Source organism: Ranitomeya variabilis, chromosome 4, assembly GCF_051348905.1.
Source record: "Ranitomeya variabilis isolate aRanVar5 chromosome 4, aRanVar5.hap1, whole genome shotgun sequence".
Lineage (NCBI taxonomy): Eukaryota > Metazoa > Chordata > Amphibia > Anura > Dendrobatidae > Ranitomeya > Ranitomeya variabilis.
The window spans coordinates 510,645,546-510,658,430 of NC_135235.1; the positions used below are offsets into that span (position 1 = coordinate 510,645,546).

Genomic DNA, 12,885 nt, shown 5'->3' on the forward strand with positions numbered 1-12,885 from the left:
AAAATATGGCCACACAGTGCTCCATACTGTATAATGGCCACACATGATGCTTAATACTGTATAATGGCCACACATAGTGCTCCATACTGTATAACGGCCACACACAGTTCTCCATACTGTATAATGATCCCACATGATGCTCAATACTGTATAATGGCCACACATAGTGCTCCATACTGTATAATGGCCATACATAGTGCTCCATACTGTATAATGGCCACACATAGTGCTCCATACTGCCTCTGACCACACCCATTTCACAACTAGTCACACCCATATCCACGTCCCAACCACAGCCATTTAGCAATGCTGATCACACTGTTTTATATACAATAATTATAAACAAAAAAATATGGCCATACAGTGCTCCATACTGTATAATGGCCACATATGATGCTCAATACTGTATAATGGCCACACATGGTGCTCCATAGTGTATAATGGCCACACATGATGCTCCATAATGTATAATGGCCACACAGTGCTCCATACTGTATAATGGCCACACATAGTGCTCCATACTGTATAATGGCCACTCATAGTGCTCCATACTGTATAACGGCCACACATAGTGCTCCATACTGTATAACGGCCACACACAGTTCTCCATACTGTATAATGATCCCACATGATGCTCAATACTGTATAATGGCCACACATGATGCTCCATACTGTATAATGGCCATTGGCCACACATGATGCTCCATACTGTATAACCACCACACATGATGCTCCATTCTGTATAACGGCCACACATGATGCTCAATACTGTATAATGGCCACACACAGTTCTCCATACTGTATAATGATCCCACATGATGCTCAATACTGTACTCCTGTATGCATGGCTCATCTCCCTCCCATCCCATATCCATGGCTCATATCCCCCTTCTGTATGCATGGCTCATATTCCCCCTCCTGTATGCATGGCTCATATTCCCCCCGTATGCATGGCTCATATTCCCCCTCCTGTATGCATGGCTCATATTTCCCCCCTGTATGCATGGCTCATATTTCCCCCCCATATGCATGGCTCATATTCCCCCTCCTGTATGCATGGCTCATATTTCCCCCCTGTATGCATGGCTCATATTTCCCCCCTGTATGCATGGCTCATATTCCCCTCCTGTATGCATGGCTCATATCCCCCCCTGTATGCATGGCTCATATTCCCCCTCCTGTATGCATGGCTCATATTCCCCCTCCTGTATGCATGGCTCATATTTCCCCCCTGTATGCATGGCTCATATTTCCCCCCTGTATGCATGGCTCATATTCCCCTCCTGTATGCATGGCTCATATCCCCCCCGTATGCATGGCTCATATTCCCCCTCCTGTATGCATGGCTCATATTCCCCCTGTATGCATGGCTCATATTCCCCCCTGTATGCATGGCTCATATTCCCCTCCTGTATGCATGGCTCATATCCCCCCCCTGTATGCATGGCTCATATTCCCCTCCTGTATGCATGGCTCATATTCCCCCCCTGTATGCATGGCTCATATTCTCCCCCCTGTATGCATGGCTCATATTTCCCTCCTGTATGCATACCTCATATCCCCCCTGTATGCATGGCTCATATTCCCCTCCTGTATGCATGGCTCATATTCCCCCCCTGTATGCATGGCTCATATTTCCCCCCTGTATGCATGGCTCATATTACCCCTCCAGTATGCATGGCTCATATTTCCCCCCTGTATGCATGGCTCATCTCTCTACCCCCCCGCTCCCATCTTGCATGGTGTGGCTTACCATCCTCCTTCATCCCCCCTCCCCTGTCCCCGTCCCTCATACTCACCTGTCCCACACTGCACGGCGGCGCCGACATCCCAGTATCACTGTGCTTGATTGGCCAGCAAACTCACCTGACCTTAATCCCATAGAGAATCTATGGGACATTGTCAAGAGGAAGATGAGAGACACCAGACCCAACAAAAGAGATGAGCTGAAGGCTGCTATCAAAGCAACCTGGGCTTCCATAACACCTCAGCAGTGCCACAGGCTGATCACCTCTGTGCCATGCCGCATTGATGCAGTAATTGATGCAAAAGGGGCCCCAACTAAGTATTGAGTGCACTTACTGTACATAAATTTTAGTAGGCCAAAATTTCGGATTTTAAAATAATTTTTCAAGCTGATGGTATAAAGTATTCTAATTAATGACTTTTTGGGTTTTCATTGGCTGTAAGCCATAATCATCAACATTAACAGAAATAAACACTTGAAAGAGATCACTCTGTTTGTAATGACTCTATATAATATATGAGTTTCACTTTTTGTATTGAAGAACTGCGATAAATTAACTTGATAAATTTTGGTGATATTCTAATTTTGTGAGAAGCACTTGTAAAACAATACATTGAGCTCTTTAGTGGAATTGGGGACAGTTTATCCAATTATTTGTAATTTTATCTTATATGTAACTAGGATGCCACATCTGTTCTTTTTTTGTGAAATGGCTCTCTTGTTTTATCTGTTTTTCTGTTTTATTTGTTGTAATAATAAAGAAGTAAAAAAAATGTTATAATTCTTGGGTGTTTCACATCCCAGATCCAACCTGACCCTTTACCCACTTGTAAGTACATTCTATATAGCAGTAATGCAGGGCAAATTTTATATATTCAATATTTATATTCAATGTTTGCATACATCTTAGCACTCACAGAATGCTGCTTTATTCTTGTGTGTATATAAAAATATGTGTATCATATACAATAAATATATTTATATACAATCATGGCCGAAAGTGTTGAGACCCTTGAAATTATTCCAGAAAATGAAATATTTCTCCCAGAAAATTATTGCAATTATATTTGTTTTGATATACACTAAATATGTACATACAGTTGAAACCAGAAGTTTACATACACTATATAAAATTTTGGGCAGTCCAGAATTGTTTAAAGGCATAGTAATCTTAGTGTATATAAACTCTTTACTTTGCAGTAAGTAATAAAAATGCCTTAAAACATTTTCTCTCTGATTATTCTGGCATTTGGCAAATATTAATAATTATAGTAATCCTAATTAACCTAAAATGGGAAAGGTTTATTCTGAATTCATGTCAGATATTGAGAAAAACATGCATGTGTCTTTATATATAGTGTATGTAAACTTTTAGTTTCAACTGTATACAGCGAGTGAAATAAGTATTGAACACATCACCAATTTTCTATATAACTATATTTCTAAAGATGCTATAGACATGAAATTCTTACCACATGTCAGTAACAGCCCATCCAATCCACACAGGCAAATAAAATCAAACCATGGATGTTCATAAATAAAGTTATGCTTAATAATGAGAAATGACACAGGAAAAAACTATTGAACACGCTTACTGACATTTAATTAATACTTTGTACAAAAGGCTTTTTTGGTGATAGCAGCTTCAAGATACCTCTCATATGTAGAAACTAGTCCCATGCACTGTTCAGGTGTGATTTTGTCCCATTCTTTCACACAAACACTCTTCAAATTCTGAGTTCTTTCTATTATATGAAATTTGCCAGTGCTGTATCCTGAAAAACAGTCCCATACCATGATGTTTCCACTTCCAAACTTTATTGTTGGAGTGTTTTTTTGTATTGGTATGCAGTGCATTTTGGCCTCCAAATATGGTGTGTATTATGGTACCCAAAAAGTTCAATTTCAGTCTCATTTGACCACACTATATTTTCCCAGTATTTCACAGGGTTGTTTAACCCCTTATCGACAGCCGATACGCTGTTTAACGGCACCAGTTAAGGGTACTTATTCCTCAGCGCCGCTTTTTAATGGCACTGAGAAATAAGTGCCCCCCAGCTTTGGAAAATCTCTGGGGACTCAGCTACTCGGGGTAGCTGAGACCCAAGAGAACATGGTTCAGGTCAGTTTTTACTGTCCCCAGTGTGGCGATCCCCGTTATTCACCAAATAACGCAACCGCAAAAAAATAGTCAGTTTTCCCATTTATTTCTCTCTCCTCTGATATGATCTAGCACATCAGAGGAGAGAGAAATGGGGTCCCCCAAGCCCACCTGATACCTCCGGCACCTTCTGCATCCCCAGTACCTGTTTGGCATCCTCTTCTGGGAAGAAAATGGCGAGCGTATGCGCACTGCGCCCGCCGAGATCTCCCAGCCGGCACCCGGCAACAATAGGAGATTTTTCCTATTGGTTCATTTTGATCACTGTGATAGACCCTATCACCATGATTAAAATAAAAAAAATAGTAAATCCAATCCCCTTTATCACACCTTTAGTTAGGTAAAAATAGTAAAATAAAATAATTTATTGTTTTCCATTTTTCCCTTAGGGTTAGGGTTGTAGCTAGGGCTAGGGTTGGGGCTAGGGTTAGGGTTGGGGTTATAGGTAGTGTTAGGGTTGGGCTAGGGTTAGGGTTGGGGCTAGGGTTAGAGTTGGGCTAGGGTTGAGGATAGGGTTAGGGTTGGGGCTAGGGTTAGAATTAGGGCTAGGATTGGGGCTAGAGCTAGGGTTAGGTTTGGGGCTACGGGTAGACCTAGGGTTAGGGTTGGGGCTCGGGTTGGGGTTAAGGTTGTGGTTTTGGGGTTAGGGTCGTGTTAGGAATAGGTTTTTAGTTAAGGTTGGGATTAGTGTTAGGGGTGTGTTGGGATTAGGGTTAGGCTTAGGGCCATGTTAGGGTTGGAGTTAGAATTGGGGGATTTCCACTGTTTAGGTACATCAGGGGGTCTCCAAAACGCGACATTACACCTGCCATGGATTCCAGCCAATTTTGCGTTCAAAAAGTCAAATGGTGCTCCCTCCCTTCTGAGCCCTACCATGCTCCCAAACAGTGGCTTTCCCCCACGGGGTATGGGCGTACTCAGGAGAAATTGCACAATAAATTTTGTGGTCCATTTTCTGCTGATACCCTTGTGAAAATAAAAAAGTTTGCTTCCAAAGTAAATTTTTTTGTGAAAAAAGTAAAATATTAATTTTTTCCTTCCACGTTGCTTTAGTCCTCGTGAAGCCCCTGAAGGGTTAATAAGCTTCTTATATGTGGTTTTGCGCACCTTGAGGAGTGCAGTTTTTAGAATTGTGTCACTTTTGGGTATTTTCTGTTATATTAACCACCACAAACTCACTTCAAATGTGAGGTGGTCCCTAAAAAAATTGGTTTTGCAAATTTTGTTGGAAAAATGAAAAATTGCTGGTCAAATTGTAACCCTTATAAAATCCTAACAAAAAAAATGTTTCTAAAAATGTGCTAATGTAAAGTAGACATACGGGAAATGTTATTTATTAACTATTTTGTGCGATATGACTCTTTGATTTAAGGACACAAACTTTTTGCCAAATTTCAGTTTTTTTCATAAATAAACGCAAGTCATATCAAATAAATGTTACCACTAACAAGGAATACAATATGTCTCAGAATCAGTGGAATACTTTGAAGCGTTCCAGAGCTAAACCTTATAAAGTGACAGTAGTCAGAATTGTAAAAATTGGCTTGGTCATTAAGTACAAAAGTACAAAATTGGTTCTGTCACTAAGGGGTTAAACGCGCTCGAACATGTTTTTTTGTTCACCAGTGGAGTTTTGCGGGTGAGCACTTGCTGATTCCAGGTCTTTCTGTAGCTCTCCACAGCTGACCAATGGCTGTTGAATAACTCTTCTGATAATTATTTTCACTGTTCTGTCTGAAATATTGCGGTGCGCTCCTGATCGTGTCAGGTTTATAGTGAAATGATGTTCTTTCCACTTCAAAAATATGGCCCCAACACTGCTCACTGGAACTTTCAGTAGTTTAAAAATTCTTCAGTAACCAATGCCATCAATTTGCTTTGCAACAATAAAGATGAGAAGCTCTTGAGATAGTGCCCTAGTTTTACTCATTGTCAGGAGAACACGGAAAAGAACACACAGATCCCACAGCTGCCATCAATTTGTCAGTGAGACACAACTCCACTGCCTCCAATAAACAGGACAATTATGCAACTGACTGATGAGTAATCAACAAGGCCACATATTTCCACCACTAGGCCAGTTATTGGGGAACTCACAGTAAGCATACGGTACTGTATATACACCTCTGATTCCAATGCATGGAATAAATGTATATATATATATATATATATATATATATATATATATACAGTATATATATATATATATATATATATATTACCCAAAAAGCGGAACAGCACAAATCCTTATACTTAGCTTCGGGTGCAATGCCCATAGACCACCCGTCCACCGGTCGTCTCCAATCAATATTCAAAAAAAGCAGGCAGCACTCCGTTTTCCGTTTTCAGAAAAATATGCAGGACTTTATATATATATTCAAAAAAAGCAGGCAGCACTCAGTTTTCAGAAAAATATGCAGGACTTTAATGAACCCACATGTCTCAGCGACGTTTCGGCTCGACTGAGCCTTTCTCAAGCAGTGAGTGTTACATCTTAGTGCATATATATAGAGACATTTTCATCATCCAATTAAGGTGCCATATTACAATTATGTTAATATATATTATTTCATAAAGTGCTACTGTGCTAAAAGTGACCAGTGTTCATATCATTATTAGGTGAATTATTGTTCTTTACCATAGTTATTTCTGCTTACCCACGAGGAGACATGCTGGTAATGGGGGATATCAGCGTTCTAACTTGCTTACTGCGCATATCCCAGTGTTTCCTCATACATCACGGTCATGTGAGCGGCTAGAGGCCAATTAAATGCAAAGGGCGGTATTTTGCTGTAGCGCCTAATAACGCCATATTGTGTGTGGCAACTACACATAACTTCATTATCACCATCTTAGTTGTGGAACATCCTATCTTCAGATATTCCCACATTATGAGGCTACAGACAGCGAAACTTACACATATGTGTGCGCTTATATATAGCGCTTGTTTAGTTAAATAATCAGCCTGTTGTTGTATTATTTTAGAAGGGATAACTCATTCAGACTCCACATATGCCGCACGGACTTTCTTGTGCTTCATCTCGCCTTGGCCACCAGAGCTGACCTTATTACAGACCATCCTCCAGTGGCCACACAGTGTCAAGAGGGTGCATTAAGCCTTTTTTGGAAAAATTGCCTCACCTTATGACCCCTGTATAGCGTTAGCCATATAGTCCCGGCTACCATTTACACCACACCTATACACTCAGGCATGTCGTTATTCCCTTTAAAAAAGGATGATGAATTAACATAGTAATGCCAGAAAAAATTGTTGATATATATTATTATTTTATTACATTGGCCTTGCTTCACTTCGCAAATATGGCTCTTAGAATTTAATCTCATGAGAAATACATTTTTTAAACATTTTTTAGCAGAACGCCTAAATATCTCCCCATCCTCGCATATCTCCTATGGCAAGATCTTGTAGCCATTCATAGGCAGCAGAACGACCTAGGTAAAAACACATACATAAAATTAGGACCACAGCCTAACAAATCAATTCTAAAATATAAAAACAACATATCAAAGCCTTCAACATTACTATGTTTGAGTGAAAAACTATTTTTTATACAATTGCATGCATTTTAAAATCTACATTTAATCCTAAGGGTCTGAGTGTATTCAGTTTGTAGATCCACATTAATTCCCTTTTCTTCAACGTTTGTTCTCTATCACCACCTCTCCTATTTAATGGCACCCTATCTATAATTTTAAATCTTAGATCTCTTTCGGAGTGGTTACAATCAATAAAGTGCTTTGGTACAGGGAGATCAGTTCTCTTTTTTCTAATGGTGTATCGGTGCTGGTTCATCCTAACTTTAAATTCGCAGGTCGTTTCCCCGATATACCATAGATTGCAAGGACAACTCAAAAGATAAATGACATAGTCCGAATTGCATGTCAGATAATGTTTAATTGTATAAACCTTCTTCGTTATGGGGTGCTCAAAGGTATCCCCCTTGTCCATATGTGTACAATTCATACAACTAAGGCAAGGGAAACAGCCATTTTTACGGGAACCTGTTAGGAACATTTGTCTACTCATCTTACTGGGACCTATATCTGATTTGATCAAATAGTCTTTTATATTTTTGTTCCTTTTGTATGAAAATAGAGGTGGCAGTCTCAACTCTTTCATATCCGGCAAGCATTTCCCCAACATCCCCCAATGTTTAGTTATTACATTCGCCACCAATTTACTCTCCTCTCCATATGTGGTGACGAATGGAATACGTCCTTTTGTGTTCTTACCCTTCTCTCTTATATCCTTTTGTATAAGTTCAGTTCTACTTTTTTGTAATACCTTTCTCTTAGTTATTTCCAGCAGATTTCTAGGGTAACCCCTGTTCATGAATTTCTCAACCATCAAGTCTACCGCCATATCTAAATTTTCCTCCTTTTTAACAATACGCCTTACTCTCAACATCTGGCTTAACGGAATTGATCTCATCATAGACCGTGGGTGTTGACTGTCAAATAATAATAAATTATTTTTATCCGTATTTTTTACAAAAAGTGTAGTACTCAATTCTCCCTTATCTAGACTGACAAGGACGTCGAGAAACTGAATATCTTCCTCAGACATAACCAGTGTGAATTTAATGGTATCATTAATAGTATTCAGATACTCATGAAAGTTCTCCAATTCACTCTGAGACCCTGTCCACAGGAGGAAGACATCATCTATGTATCTCCACCACACCAAAACATGTCGGAAGTGGTGGGATACATAGATGAGGTCCTCCTCCAGGACATCCATGACCAAATTTGCGTACGCGGGGGCCATATTGGCCCCCATAGCGGTTCCACGTTTTTGCGTATAAAACGCGTCACCAAACATAAAGTAATTCTGTTTTAAAATAATTTCAAGAATTTTAAGCAAAAAAGTTTTTCCTTCCAGTGTGCACTTTGACAAATTTAGCTTATTACCTACTGCTTTCAAACCCTGTTTGTGGTCAATAGATGTATAAAGAGACACCACATCGAAGGATGCGAGTATCACCTCTCCTTCCAAATGTAGTGCCTCCAGTTTGTTCAAAAAGTCTGTCGTATCTCTAATAAATGACTTACATTGTCTAGCCATAGGGTTGAGGATTCTGTCAAGAAAGATGCCCATTTTGTTCAAGATGGAACCCACCCCCGACACTATAGGTCGTCCTGGTGGGTTGACCAGTGTTTTATGAATTTTCGGATTTATGTAAAGCACCGGAGTGCGTGGATTATTTTCAAATAAATAATCATGCAAATCCTCGTCTATCACACCACCCTCCAAGGCTTCTTTCAAACAATTTCTAATCACCTTATTGATCTCAAACTTTGGGTCACCCCCTAGTCTCTGGTACACACTGTCATCATTTAATTGCCTTAAAATTTCAGCAACTTACATTTCCTTGTCCATGACGACGACTGCTCCCCCCTTATCAGCGGGTTTCACCACAATGTCGCCGTCATGGACACGTTCCTGCAGTGCTTCAAATTCCTCCTACAGTATGTTTGCACAATTAAAGAAAAATAGTAGATTTGTTCCACCATCATATTCAGCAGTAATTGAGGCCTTTGAGGTGGCAGTGAAAACAGATATTGAGCAAATAAAAAACAAGGCAGTTAAAGAATATGCACATCCAAACATACTGAAGGAGGAATTTGAAGCACTGCAGGAACTTGTCCATGACGGCGACATTGTGGTGAAAACCGCAAAAACGTCTGTTTCCCTTGCCTTAGTTGTGTGAATTGTACACATATGGACAAGGGGGATACCTTTGAGCACCCCATAACGAAGAAGGTTTATACAATTAAACATTATCTGACATGCAATTCGGACTATGTCATTTATCTTTTGAGTTGTCCTTGCAATCTATGGTATATCGGGGAAACGACCTGCGAATTTAAAGTTAGGATGAACCAGCACCGATACACCATTAGAAAAAAGAGAACTGATCTCCCTGTACCAAAGCACTTTATTGATTGTAACCACTCCGAAAGAGATCTAAGATTTAAAATTATAGATAGGGTGCCATTAAATAGGAGAGGTGGTGATAGAGAACAAACGTTGAAGAAAAGGGAATTAATGTGGATCTACAAACTGAATACACTCAGACCCTTAGGATTAAATGTAGATTTTAAAATGCATGCAATTGTATAAAAAATAGTTTTTCACTCAAACATAGTAATGTTGAAGGCTTTGATATGTTGTTTTTATATTTTAGAATTGATTTGTTAGGCTGTGGTCCTAATTTTATGTATGTGTTTTTACCTAGGTCGTTCTGCTGCCTATGAATGGCTACAAGATCTTGCCATAGGAGATATGCGAGGATGGGGAGATATTTAGGCGTTCTGCTAAAAAATGTTTAAAAAATGTATTTCTCATGAGATTAAATTCTAAGAGCCATATTTGCGAAGTGAAGCAAGGCCAATGTAATAAAATAATAATATATATCAACAATTTTTTCTGGCATTACTATGTTAATTCATCATCCTTTTTTAAAGGGAATAACGACATGCCTGAGTGTATAGGTGTGGTGTAAATGGTAGCCGGGACTATATGGCTAACGCTATACAGGGGTCATAAGGTGAGGCAATTTTGCCAAAAAAGGCTTAATGCACCCTCTTGACACTGTGTGGCCACTGGAGGATGGTCTGTAATAAGGTCAGCTCTGGTGGCCAAGGCGAGATGAAGCACAAGAAAGTCCGTGCGGCATATGTGGAGTCTGAATGAGTTATCCCTTCTAAAATAATACAACAACAGGCTGATTATTTAACTAAACAAGCGCTATATATAAGCGCACACATATGTGTAAGTTTCGCTGTCTGTAGCCTCATAATGTGGGAATATCTGAAGATAGGATGTTCCACAACTAAGATGGTGATAATGAAGTTATGTGTAGTTGCCACACACAATATGGCGTTATTAGGCGCTACAGCGCATGCGCCGGATACAAAATACCGCCCTTTGCATTTAATTGGCCTCTAGCCGCTCACATGACCGTGATGTATGAGGAAACACTGGGATATGCGCAGTAAGCAAGTTAGAACGCTGATATCCCCCATTACCAGCATGTCTCCTCGTGGGTAAGCAGAAATAACTATGGTAAAGAACAATAAATTACCTAATAATGATATGAACACTGGACACTTTTAGCACAGTAGCACTTTATGAAATAATATATATTAACATAATTGTAATATGGCACCTTAATTGGATGATGAAAATGTCTCTATATATATGCACTAAGATGTAACACTCACTGCTTGAGAAAGGCTCAGTCGAGCCGAAACGTCGCTGAGACATGTGGGTTCATTAAAGTCCTGCATATTTTTCTGAAAACTGAGTGCTGCCTGCTTTTTTTGAATATATATATATATATATATATATATATATATATACGAAAAGTGTTCAGACCCCTTTACATTTTTCACTCTTTGTTTAATTGCAGCCATTTGGTAAATTCAAAAAAGTTCATTTATTTTCACATTACTGTACACTCTGCACCCCATCTTGACTGAAAAAAAACAGAAATGTAGAAATTTTTGCAAATTTAATAAAGAAGAAAAACTGAAATATCACATGGTCATAAGTATTCAGACCCGTTGCTCAGATACTCGTATTTAAGTCACATGCTGTCCATTTCCTTGTGAACCTCCTTGAGATGGTTCTACGCCTTTACTGGAGTCCAGCTGGGTTTAATTATTGTCTATAATGTCCATAATCCTTAAATGGAAGAAGTTTGGGACCACCAGAAGTCCTCCTAGACCTGGCTGTCCAGCCAAATTGAGCAATCGTGGAAGAAGAGCCTTGGTGAGAGAGGTAAAGAAGAACCCTAAGATCACTGTGGCTGAGCTCCAGAGATGCAGTAGGGAGATGGGAGAAAGTTCCACAAAGTCAACTATCACTGCAGCCCTCCACCAGTCAGGCCTTTCTGGCAAAGTAGCAGAACAGAAGCCTCTCCTAAGAGAAAGACATATGAAAGACCGCATAGTGTTGGCTAAAAAACACATAAAGGATTCCCAGACTATGAGAAATAAAATTCTCTGGTCTGATGAGACGAAGATAGACATTTTTGGTGATAATTCTAAGCGGTATGTGTGGCGAAAACCAGGCATTGCTCATCACCTGCCCAATACAATCCCAGCAGTGAAATATGGTGGTGGCAGCATCATGCTATGGGGGTGTTTTTCAGTTGAAGGAACAGGATGACTGGTTGCCATTGAAGAAAACATGAATGCAGCCAAGTACAGAGATATCCTGGATGAAAACCTCTTCCACAGTGCTCTGGACCTCAGACTTGGCTGAAGGTTCACCTTCCAACAAGACAATGACCCTATGCACACTGCTAAAATAACAAAGGAGTGGCTTCAGAACAACTCTGTGACCGTTCTTGACTGGCCCAGCCAGAGCCCTGACCTAAACCCAATTGAGAATCTCTGGAGAGACTTGAAAATGGCTGTCCACCAAGGTTCACCATCCAACCAGATGGAACTGGAGAGGATCTGCAAGGAAGAATGGCAGAGGATCCCCAAATCCAGGTGTGAAAAACTTTCCCAAGAAGACTCATGGCTGTACTAGCTCAAAAGGGTGCTTCTACTCAATATTGAGCAAAGGGTCTGAATACTTATGGCTATGTGATATTTCAGTTTTCCTTTTTAATAAATGTGCAAAAATTACTACATTTCAGTTTTTTTCTGTCAAGATGGGGTGCAGAGTGTAAATTGATGGGACAAAAAATGAGCTGGACCACAGAGTGAAGGCAAAAGGGCCAACAAGTGCTAAGCATCTCTGGGAGCTCCTTCAAGATTGTTGGAAGACCATTCCCAGTGACTACCTCTTGAAGCTCATCAAGAGAATGCCAAGAGTATGCAAAGCAGTCATCAAAGCAAAAGGTGGCTACTTTGAAGAACCTAGAATATAAAACATAATTTCAGTTGTTTCACACTTTTTTGCTATGTGTTAATTCATAGTTTTGATACCTTCAGTGTG

The 12,885-nt window shown here is 39.9% G+C and overlaps 1 protein-coding gene across 2 annotated transcripts in view; it reads left to right on the plus strand.

Annotated features, from left to right (window-relative positions):
- Positions 1–12,885, plus strand: part of LOC143765433 (G protein-activated inward rectifier potassium channel 1-like) — a 103,116-nt gene that overhangs the window by 29,104 nt on the left and 61,127 nt on the right. The gene's annotated exons all lie outside the window — the stretch shown is intronic.